Source organism: Haliotis asinina, chromosome 16 (genome assembly GCF_037392515.1).
Source record: "Haliotis asinina isolate JCU_RB_2024 chromosome 16, JCU_Hal_asi_v2, whole genome shotgun sequence".
NCBI classification, from domain to species: domain Eukaryota; kingdom Metazoa; phylum Mollusca; class Gastropoda; order Lepetellida; family Haliotidae; genus Haliotis; species Haliotis asinina.
This window is the reverse complement of record NC_090295.1, coordinates 24099509-24111793: the sequence shown is the minus strand read 5'-3', so window position 1 is coordinate 24111793 and position 12285 is coordinate 24099509.

Below are 12285 nucleotides of genomic sequence, written 5' to 3'. Positions count from 1 at the left end.
GAAATGAAATCTCATGAACGTAAGCGTTCAATTGTGTCTTCAGTTTAAAAACCTGTCCAAAAAAAACAGTTACGTTTCTATTGCTGTTCAGTATATTACGTGCGTACTGGTGACTATAGATTGGAATGTGAGTATGGTGTATCGCCATGGTTTCAGGTAAAACTGACAGTCTCCCACACCAGAAGGACTGCAGATGGTGTGGTTACTGTTTAATCACTTACATAACGTTTACCTAACATGGTTTTGGTTTTCATAACTACGCCTAAAATGTGCGTATCTTTACTCTCAATAAAATGTTGAACCTTTGTACACAATTTCAACAATGTCCTCTCTTGGGGGGATCGTTTCATCATTGCCGAGATTCTTTGCATAAAAACATGTGGTAATTGTGATTGCCATGGTGAGGCAGGACCGCTTGTGTCACTGAGTAGGAAAGTTACAGCTCCATTCATGAAGATCACATTGCTCAAAACAACATTAATTATTTATTTGGCCACTGATAGCAACGGCAAAAATAAAGAAAACGACAATGTAAATAACTCAATAGCATTTGTTACATAACAGTTAAAATATAACAAATTGCATGTATTTGACAATTAGGTACTTATTAGCATGAATAAGCAACTGAAAAATATCAATGAAATTTAAGTCAATATACTCACAAATGTACTTTCATTTATTTACAACCTGAAACACAGGGGAAGAGATGTATTTGGGGTAAAAGGGAATATTTTCGAAATACATTTGACCTATGGGCGAGATTTGTTTGAAAAGCGCTCTAAATTAGCTGAATCAAGTGAAAATAAGATAATGAATTCCAGATGATAGAATTGATCACTGTTTTCCTGAAGATAAGTAGATATAAATTTCATTCTACAGCACAGACAATAGAAACTATGTCAAAACAATGCTAAAACAATGCGGTAATTAGCTAAAACAATAGCCCATGACCCACATCCCTCATCCCTCATCCCTCATTTCGTGCTCCAATTAGCAAAGACAATGAAACCAGTGACCGTAAATCCCCCATCCCTCATTTATCCCTCATCCCTCATCCCTCATCCCTCATTTGGCCCACATTTCATCCCAAAAATAGCTACACGTGACAGTCATTATCTAATCATATCAATTTCATTAAGCCTAGTGATACATAATATCACCATGGTGAAAAGAAGTTAATGACGTTTAAGGAGAAATTATCAATGGATGTTTCACGCTATAGTTGATGGTTATTTGTTACAAAACGATTGGAATGCTGTCTATTCAAATAAGTTGTTTATACAGAACAGTCACGACAGGGTGGAATGACCGGTTGATACCCAGTGCACGGTGTACTCTGTAATATAGAACAACCATGAAAGGTGTCATGTGACTGGTTATCTTGGCGACGTCTCGACAGTGTCTTTATGATCTAGCGTTTTTTAATCAAGTCACATACAAACCCTAACCCATCGCGATCCCATTTCATGCTTTGTAATGAAACTTAATCAGCAGCAAGAGAAACGCTGTGTCATGCCCATGCACCACTTTTTCCGCCATTGCCCATTGTGTAAAAAAGTGCTGACAAGTAGGTTTGATTTGTAGGTCAAGATGGGTTTGCTCTAAATTACTGTTTATTTAACTGAGATGTGCAAGACCCTCCCTGCTATGTTTTCAAATTCAGTAGAATTAGTGATGAAAAGAAATTGTTAGCAGCAGACAGCTCGTTTTCCACATTTAAGAGTCTGCTAATTCGTTTACGTCTTAAAACGCACCACCGCTCGCAACAGCTTTAGTTGGAATATTTCACGTAATGCCTGTTCGCGTTTCATTTAATGCTCAAAGAACAGAGTACGAACTTAAAATTATAAAGAGTACTAACGCTTCTGATTCAATTACTTTGTAACACTTTACCGAATCTAAAATGTCTGTTATGTGATGTGTATCCTCAATGTTTCCACTCTTAATGAAATTCGTTATGATAATCATGCTGTAACAAGTGATAGATCGTTAGATAGAATCGTTAGAACGTACCTCGACTTTACACAAACGTGAGAGTGAATTCACTAGCAAAGTGGGAGAGATTTTGATGCAAACATTACATGTTAAACCATGTGATTAGCGTTCTGTTGAAAAGTTGCTGAACCTAACGCGCAGGTACTTTGTAACTTTGATCATCATCTATGTTACCACAATCACGTATTAACTATCATGTGATTACTTTATCTGATTGATAAGTGGTTTATAATTCTGTTCGTGCGATCGCCTTGATTAAAGACGGTATTCACAAAATGATACATGTTGATAGGTGTACTGATAATGACCTTGTATCCTATTGTAGGCGACTACGAATTTTATGAGAACCAGAAATTCACAAAAAGTGTTCTTACCTACATCATAGTGTTGGATAAATTATTACTAAGATGTGAGAAGTACAAGTTTTAAAATACGTTATTATCACTGCGCTGTTAGTATCATGATGGGTGGTAGATATTCTGCGAGGCAATCTAAATGGACACATGAATGGCGGTGCTTGCACAATGTTTCTCACCAACGGGAACACGTGCTTACCCGCTCACTGAGTTTGTTTAGTTAGTCTTGAATATATGCGTGAGGCGAGTTCATTCTAGTAAGCATATCGTCTTGAATGAAAAGCGGTGAAGGTAGACGACGGGTGATAGGTTAGGTTACACCTGTAGCTATGGCCTGACTTTAATCATATTGTTCGCTCGACAACCGGGTTCATTCCGGTTAAAGCGGCGAGCTGGTGATAGTGATCTGAAACGTTCCTCCGGCTTCGTTAGTTATGAATGAATTTACTCATATGTTCACCAAAACCAGCTTCTCACAATGCGGTGTCTAATAAATTTATATAGATTACTGTCTTGAGTAAGTCACATTTTTTGTCTTAAACAGTTCATATAATTGTGTGTGTAAAGTCTAATTATAGCAAGAAGGGGTTTTTTTTCAAATTATTTGCAAATCCGATTTAGAACACACTGATATACAGTGCGACGTCACTACCACTCGTCCAATCACGCCCCTTCTCATGTAATGATGTAGTACTCCTACCGTAAAGTTACTTAACATTAATTCTGTTAAAAACCGTTACACACATGAGTTCTTCTTACAAATTTTATTATTTCAGAAGTGGTACGAGTCTGCACAACCACGTTGTCGCTGATTGTGCTGAATGTATGATTGTGCTGAGTGTATTCGCAATCGATGTGGCTGTCTTGATCCGTACCATCCGAGATGATAATATCCATTGTAGTCTGTCTCACAGCCCCCGAACCATATTATTTCCCAAACACCATAGCCCTAGCTGCAGCGCTCAAGCCCTATAATCTCTGGTCTCCCTGATGCTCCTTTTGAATTTGAATGTGTTTGTGTGTTACTATCAAAATGATATGTATTCAGAAACTAAGCGTTAGTCTACATTTCCTGTTGCTGTCAGAAGGTATCAAGGGATCCTCTTGATGCAGTGACACAGTGTCAGGCACGGGTCCCCTACGCTTTCCCCACAGCACCAGCAAACAACGTCCTTGTAATAAGACACGTACCACACTGAACGCGGGGTGAGGTTTGGTCGTCAGGAATGAAAAGGAATTATTAATTTAATAAAACGAATAATTACTTTGAAAAGTCTTGTTCTTATTCTTTGTTGGACTTTCACCCATAGTCTAGCAGTGTCGACTTCTCACTCTGTGTGCGCGCATGTGGTTCGATGGCTTGTGTGTGTGTGTGTGTCTGTCTGTGTGTGTGTGTGTGTGTGTGTGTGTGTGCGCGCGCGCGTGAGTGTCCATGTGAATCCGCGCATATACAAGAATATCAGTCAAGACAACATCATGAGTGATGGTGAGCAGTATATATGAGCGACACACCCCTCTATCATTTCCAAAACACGTTGTATCAACGTCCCTGCATGTACCGAGCAACCACGTTGTACTGTTGAAAAACAGAAGCGAAGTAATCGTGACACTTTTTCAAAACGTGGCGACCCCAGTCGCATCCCTCTTCCGATACAAGACATGAGAAATAGCAAGCAACATAGCGCACTTACACGGTATAAAAAGGATAAGGTTATGCACGACCGGAAACACACTTCAACAGTCCGTCAAAGACTAGAGACAGTCAAGACTCGACTTCTTCAAGCGAACGTACAAGCAACAGAGAAGTGAGTAACAATCAGAATACTTAGTCTTTGGCCTTTTTTGTGCATCATTTTTTAAAACATTGTTCGAAACGTTTTATCATAACTTTAATTATTTCAGATAAACAAAGAAGTTGGCGCAGAAAAAAGCATGCAATAGTGAATCGTATTCAAATTTTATAGTAGGTGAATAACAACAAATAACAAAATGTCTGAGCAAACTACATGTCCTGTCTTCCAATGTGAAATTTGCAGACATTGTTTCAAACAGAAATGTCATTTGTTAAGACATCAGAGACATTGTGAACGAGTGGGCATATTGTTTACCTGCAACCATTGCCATCGATCGTTTAATCGGGAAGACAATTTAAAACGTCATGTCAAAAGTTGTTCCGAAAATGTTTATTGTCGTCAATGTCCACATTGCTTTGAAAGGTTTAACAGCAAATTCGGTTATCAACGACATTCATGTAACTGTAAAACATCTGCTCCTGAGGAACATATTTGTCAAACGTATCATCAATCTTTCCCAACCTCTAAAGCATTAAGAATGCACACACATAAAACTGACCATGACATGTCGGGTGGTGGCAGAGGTAAACGTAGACAAAGGGCTAAAACGGCTACGCTATCTGTCCCTCCTCCTCCCCCACCTAACGCCCCTCCCGCCACCAATATCGCCTCACGTCCATGTTCAAGCCACTCCCTACAGGGAGATGTTAGAGACTATGACTTTGACGGACGGAATAGCACGGACCCACTGAATTTCATGATTAGTGAACAAAGTCAGGTTATTGATACAATTGAGGATGAAATTCGTGAGAAAAAAGCCGTAAAATGGGGGTTGTGTCTCCATATTAGAATGGCCAAACCTAGTCGGGAAGATGAGAGCACAAGTTACCATGAGGCTTATTTCAGAAGTGTCATGACTATAGCTACAGAGGGTAGTGACTTAAATGAACAGTATCTTGAAGCCGTACACAAGATGCTTCAGACGCTGGATGATTATGAGGGGTTCATTCTGGTTTGAATATCTCCGCCGTCGTACTTTTGAAACTCACTGTGGTAAAGTTTGAACCTTTCAAAGGTGGTAGTTATATTCCACTACCACAAACTCTTGTCAAGAAATCCAAAAGTATTATCAACATAAAAAATGGCGATAATCTTTGTTTTGCTTACAGCATTTTAGCAAAACTGTTTCCGGCTTCTCATAACAAAGAACGCGAGGGAAATTATCGTCCTTATTTAAACCGTTTGAATTTAGAAGGATTCACCTTTCCCATGACTTTAAAACAAATTCCTCGATTTGAAGAAGCCAATGAGTTGAGTATCAACGTGTATGGGTTTGAAGATAATACTTTGTATCCCATGTACATCAGTAATAGGCTGGATGCAGATGAAAACAGGAAGATTGATTTGTTGTTGCTTTCACAAGAAAGTGAGTCGGATGATTTTGAAGGCATCCTAGGGTTAGAAGAACATGAACGCATGGACGTAGACGTTAAACCAAATACACATTACTGTCTCATTACCAGTTTAAGTGGGTTAGTCAGAAACAAGCAACGTAATAACCGCACTCAGTTCATCTGTCGCAAATGTCTTTGGTGTTATACATCACAACAATGTCTGGATAAGCATAAAGACTACTGTTATGACAAAGCACAAAGAGTCGTTATGCCTAGTCCAGAGGATGCGGTGTATCAGTTTAGATTACGTTCTCAAAGCAAAACAGAACGAGCCAAGTTTGTTATCGTGGCTGATTTTGAGTCCTTGCTCATTCCAGAAAGCAGCCCGGGTAGTTCACGACTGAATAAACATGTACCTTGTGCTTATGCTTACAAAGTGGTGTGCACGGAGGGACGGTATTCGAAACCTGTACAAACCTATGTAGGAGAACAGGCAGCTGAGCATTTTATTGAAAGTATTTTAACGGAATATGACAGCATCCAGACATTGTTGGATTCTATCAAACCCATGCAGCTCACTGTCCAAGATAAGATAACCATCGCCAATGCTACTCATTGTGGTTTGTGTAGTGAACTGTTAGGTACTGATCGAGTGTTAGACCACGATCACCTGACAGGACGTTTTCGACAAGTTTTGCATAATCGATGTAACCTGAATTTTCAGTTACGCAAGAAAGTGGTTGTCATGCTTCATAACTCTGAACGTTATGATTCTCACTTGATACTGGAAGTAGCACAACACTTTGGTGACAGAGACATTACAGTCATCCCTCACAACTCAGAACAGTTTCTATCGTTTACAGTGGATAACAATTTGGTCTTTTTGGATAGTTACAAATTTCTGCAAAGTTCCTTAGATGCACTGACACAAAACCAACTGAACAAAGGCGTGGATTCATTTGTCTATTTGAAAGAACACTTCCCCCATCATGGAAACATGTTAACAAGGAAACTTCCCTTTCCTTATGAATACATGGATGACTGGGGAAAACTGAATGAGACTTGTTTACCTTCTCAAGCATCCTTCTTCAGTTCTTTGTCTGATGAAAATATTAGTCAGGAAGACTATACATTTGTTCATGAATTATGGAAGGAGTTTGACTGTGAAACCATGAGCGACTTTGTCCGGTTGTATGTGAGTGTTGATGTGCTGCTATTAACCGACATCATAGAGACCTTCAGAACAGGGTGTTTGACTGACTATGGTCTTGACATTTGTCATTATTACTCCATGCCAGGTTTTTGTCTGGATGCTGCTATGAAAATCACAGATGCCAAACTTGATCTGTTCACTGATGTCGACACTTACAATTTCATTGAAAATTCCATTCGTGGTGGGGTGTCTATGATTAGTAAGAAATATGCAGTTGCTAACAATTATCACCTATCGGGTTTTGATCCACTGAAAGACACCTCCTTTCTTCTCTACTTTGATGTTAACTCTCTGTATGCAACAGTCATGCTACAACCGCTCCCCATTGGAAACTATCGCTTCATCAGTTCTGAAGAGTATGACAGCATTGACTGGACAACTGTCGATACAGAAGGAGATACAGGTTACATCCTTGAAGTCGATTTGTTGTATCCCAAACACTTACACAAAGCTCATGCTGCTTTTCCCATGGCTCCTACACATGATGACATTCCCTATGATGAGTTTTCACCTGCTCACCAGAAACTGTTAACTCATTTCAACCCACTCAAAAAATCGTTGCGTAAAGGTTCAAAGAAATCATCCGGTAAAAAACTGTTCACTACTCTAAAAGATCGTTCCCACTACGTGGTTCACTTCAAAACGTTACAGCTGTACCTGAGACATGGATTGATATGTACAAAAATACACAGAGTGTTAAAATTTAGACAAGGAGCATGGTTGAAACCTTACATCGATCTTAATTTGAGTAACCGCAAAAATGCCAAGGATGACTGTGATAAAGATCGTTATAAACTCATGAACAACTGTGTGTTTGGACGGTTCTGCATGAATAAACGAAAGCATAAAACAGTTCAGTTGGTAACACAGAGATCTAAACTTCGAAAATGTGCAGCTAAAAGTAACTTCAAACAGGTCAAAAAAATTTCAGAAGACGTGACTGCAGTAGAGTTGGAGAAATTATCTGTACATTTAGATCAACCCATTGCTGTTGGCTTCACCATCTTGGATTTAGCCAAATATGAAATTTACACTTTCTATTATGATGTCATGCAAATGCAGTATGGGCCAGAAAGACTTGACCTTTTGATGACGGACACGGACAGTTTGTTTATGCATGTACATGCACCTTCACATGAACCCCTTTTGGATCCTTATGTGTTCATGAAATACAATCAACATTTGTTTGACACTTCCAACTATGCACCTGATGATCCAAAAGGGTTATACTCGGATGAAAATCGCAAGGTAACTGGTAAAATGAAGGATGAAGCAGGCGGGAGCATCATATTAGAGTTTGTGGGACTAAAAAGCAAAATGTACTCTTTTCTGATGCAAAAATCTAAAAACGTCATCGAAAAAAAGACAGCTAAAGGCATTAAGAAATCTGTCATCAAGAAATTTCTCAGACATGATATGTATAAACAATCATTATTTGAACAGAAGAGGTTCAGTTGTTCCTTTCACTTGATTCGATCATACAATAACACTTTGTACACTGAGAGACAAAACAAAGTCGCATTGACACCAGTTGACGACAAGAGGTATCTGTTAGATGATGCTGTTCACAGCGTTCCATATGGATATTCACCAATCTAAAAAAATTGTATACATTCACTATGTATGTGAAGACATCTTTCCACAAGAAAACAGTGCTCAACGGGTATGTGCTTCCTTTACGCATTTGCCATGTATGGAGTCCTTTACTCATTCACCATATATTGCTTCCTTTACTCATTCATTATATATAATTTATCTAATTATATATATATATATATTGCTCCTTTTATCTAACTATTTATCTAATCATTAATTTATTTTCAGCGTCAAAATGAATGTTCAGAGATATGTGTACAGACTGATCGGTGCCAATGGTGAAACGCTGCGTGAAGGACAAACCTTAAGAAGAACACGAATGGCTGCTTATCAAGCAGCACAGAGGGTTCTGCAGCGGCTCATGGAACAGGGTGTGATCCCTGCTAACACTGTATATCCTGTGGAAGTGCGTGAAATTAACACCACAAGGCGGTCTCTTGAGCGTGCATGTGACTTGAGACACCATCGTCAAATGTTCGAGTCTATTCTCAAAACGCTCTACCTGAATGAACTCCAGACAAAAATCACCAAATTGTGTGAAGACGATTGCTATGGATGTGAAATTGGTCATCCGTTTCAAATCAATCACCAGTGTGTGATGCTGAATAGTGATGAAAAGGTGGAGCGCTATTTTGAAGAAGCTCTGAGTGGAATATCTCATCAAAACATGTTAGAAAGTGTACGTCATCAACGTACACAACTCAGACTAGACTTCCATGATAGATACACCGACTGGTATGACAACATTAACAGTTTGAACGCTGGTTTGCTTTCCAACACAGGAAAAGAGAAACTGCTGATGCTGACCAAACTCAACATGCATTTACGATAAACAACAAGACCAACTAGTCATTTAGTAATCCATTTTTTTATTTCCTTGTACATAATATGTATAGAAGAATGGATGTACATTAAAATGGTTCGATTGTTTTCCTTACGTTTGTCACACCAGGCACACCATGAGACGCTTTGCGTTTTATATATAAAGTATTTACAGTCTTCTTCTTTTTGTCTTTATTTTGCCTGCTTTTCATGAGATGTTTAGGAACGTGTAAATGTCTCAAAAGTTTATAAAACTCTCTATATCCCACTGGTCGGTGACTCTCAGCACCTGCTTTCATGATGAGAAAGCGGAGCAAGTCCACTATATTTGAACCATGGAATACCTCACCATTAGGTAACACAAGTCTTAGATCTCCTGTTAGTCCTATTTGACCATTCAGAATATTTTCTTTCACAAATATCCACAAGCTCATTAACTTCCCAATGGTCTTTGTAGACGAAACCCCTCGAATGATCTGCTCGGGGACACGAAGCATAAAGTCCATGTTATGTTCCATGACAGATGCAACCGTTTCATCACTAGAACCCTTATTATGATTCATCATCTTCAGATCTTATCTCGTCAGAGGATTCTGATTCAGTATCTGATTCGCTGTCTGAGGAAGAATCTGTTCTTCTTGATTGTTCATCAACCTCTGGTAGGTCTCTCTTGTCAGAAGAACCATAGGCTTGCTCATTGTAAATCGATGAGAGGTATACTTGAAAGGATTTTATGCAAATGGGTAGAACCGAATGATGTGTCAGAATCAGCTCACGTTTCTCGCGACTACTAACTGTCTTGCTGGCTAAAGATCGAATGCACTTCTTGTAGCGTGAGAGACGCATTTTATCACTGTGTGGTAAGGGTATGATTCCTCTCAAAATGTTAAATATAAGAGTAATCACTGACATAAGCTGTTCACGTGAGGCATGTATTAACAAAGCCTTTCTTTGCCTAACACTAGCTTGTTCCAACATCATAAGAAAAGCTGAATGTTTTTGGAGCAGACCACTCATGTTGATGCTGTAGGGTAGCTGTTCCACTCTCAAATGAAGACACACATCTTTGGTTAGTGTTATTTATCTAGAAACCCAAAATCGCATCTTCTTTGTTGTCATCGTCTTTGCACTGACTACAATCATGAGGAGGATCTCTTTGCCAACTTTCCAACAAATCTTCACCCTTAACAGACACAGTGGTACTGTGTTTTGAGTCTTCGTAATCTTGTAAAGACATAGCCTTTCGAAAAATATTATTAGCAACCACTCGCTCGTTTTCACTACAGAAACATTCGTAGTCTACCCTTCCATCTATCCATATGTCTTCATCTAATATGTTGGGACACAGTCTGTTATTCCACAAGAAGTCTTTAATGACTTCAGTCCATGAGTCATAGTGATGTTCTGTTTGTAAAGCAGCGTAATCGTCTCCCCACACTGACACTGTAAACAACATTCGAGAAGCTGTTTCTTTCAATGTTGCATCATCCTTTCTGTGTGTTTCGATAATGTTGATCAGACAATTCCTTTCTTTCACTGCATACATTCTGACCGAGGGCTGACTGTACTATGGCTGAAGTGACGTGAATTGGTTGTTATATGGAAGGTTGTCAGTTTGAAAAACTACGGTGATTAATATTTATTCAAAGTTGCTCACGTCTAACCTTTCTTGGTATCCATGGGTTCAGACACCATGTGTATATAGTTACAGTGTGGAGACAGTCTGAAGTGTTCAGTCATGGGATCATCATCGGGTATCCATTGATGTACACGAAGCCTACATTTGAAGCAGTAGACTTTATCAGACTGTCCTGTGTAAATAAATCCTGCTTCAGCCATGGCTTTTGGCGACTGTTTCATTTGAACAGGCCAGTTGTTGAACGACTTCAATCTGTCACTAAACTTATAGCCATACTCCTCAGTGTAACGCTCTGCTTCAACACAGTCTGCGAGCACATCATTGAACCGTCCGCACACATCCATGGTTCTGTTCAACTTCAGCGGTGAGTGTGAAATGATGAAAACACTTGTAGAGAGACGAATATATCATTTCAGTCCTACTTCTGGGACTGTTGTAAGTAGACTGTACATACTTCATCATCAGGAAATATGTTTGTGCGTAAACGTCCATAGCGTTCATCAGCATGGGGTGAAGCATCCAAAACAAGATACCCATATTGTTTTCTCCCAACTGCATCTTGGAAGGATTCCATAAAATATTTAATTTGACCTGGAAATATTTGCGATGCCAAAATTCTGTATTCATGTGCTGAACGCGGGTTAGACAACAGAACAAAGTAATGGGTGTTTAGAGACATGGTTCTGTTACATTCGCCTTTAGGAAAGGCTGACTGTTGAATGTTAATGACAGTAATTCCCAGATGATGAGATAGTGTGGTATAAAGATGTAAAAACAGAGGGTTCTTACAAATGTCTTGCATGAAGTCATCTACTACCAGTACACACCGTTTATCGGATTCCGAAGAATATGATTTTAACTCCTCTTCTGTAGGTAGTGCATCTTTAAATCGAATGTTGGGAATCGTCCTCTCAAGTTCGCTGTAGGCATCCTGCCACACGGCATAGCAATACACAATCAGGTTGGGTGGTGGATCGAACATGCAGCTAGCTTGTTTTAAGAGCTGTGCAACCCAAAAGGTTTTCCCACTTGAAGATCCTCCCACAACCGATATTGTAGTAGGAGTTTGAAATGGTAACACACATTCTCCCATGATGTATTCAGATCGCTCTTTAGCACAGAACTGCAATACTAGGCTTGATACCGTGGTATTTATACACAACACAAACCTAATCTCATCTACACTAATTTTATTGATATTTTTTTTCATACATAGATATAACATCAGTTACAATCTAGACAAGAAGCAGAGCAGTATTTGAAATAATTACAAACATATTCAGATACAAAGGCGTCATTCCACATGAAGTTGTGTACATCAAACTGATGAAGTATATGGTTTAGACTCTGGCATGCTTTAAATTTACATAATACATAGTACAAACAATAGAACCCACACACATTTGAATTCACAGATTGTAACCGGTGATTACTGCGTAAGTAAAAACCAGCATAAGTCTTTAAATAGCGATCAAAT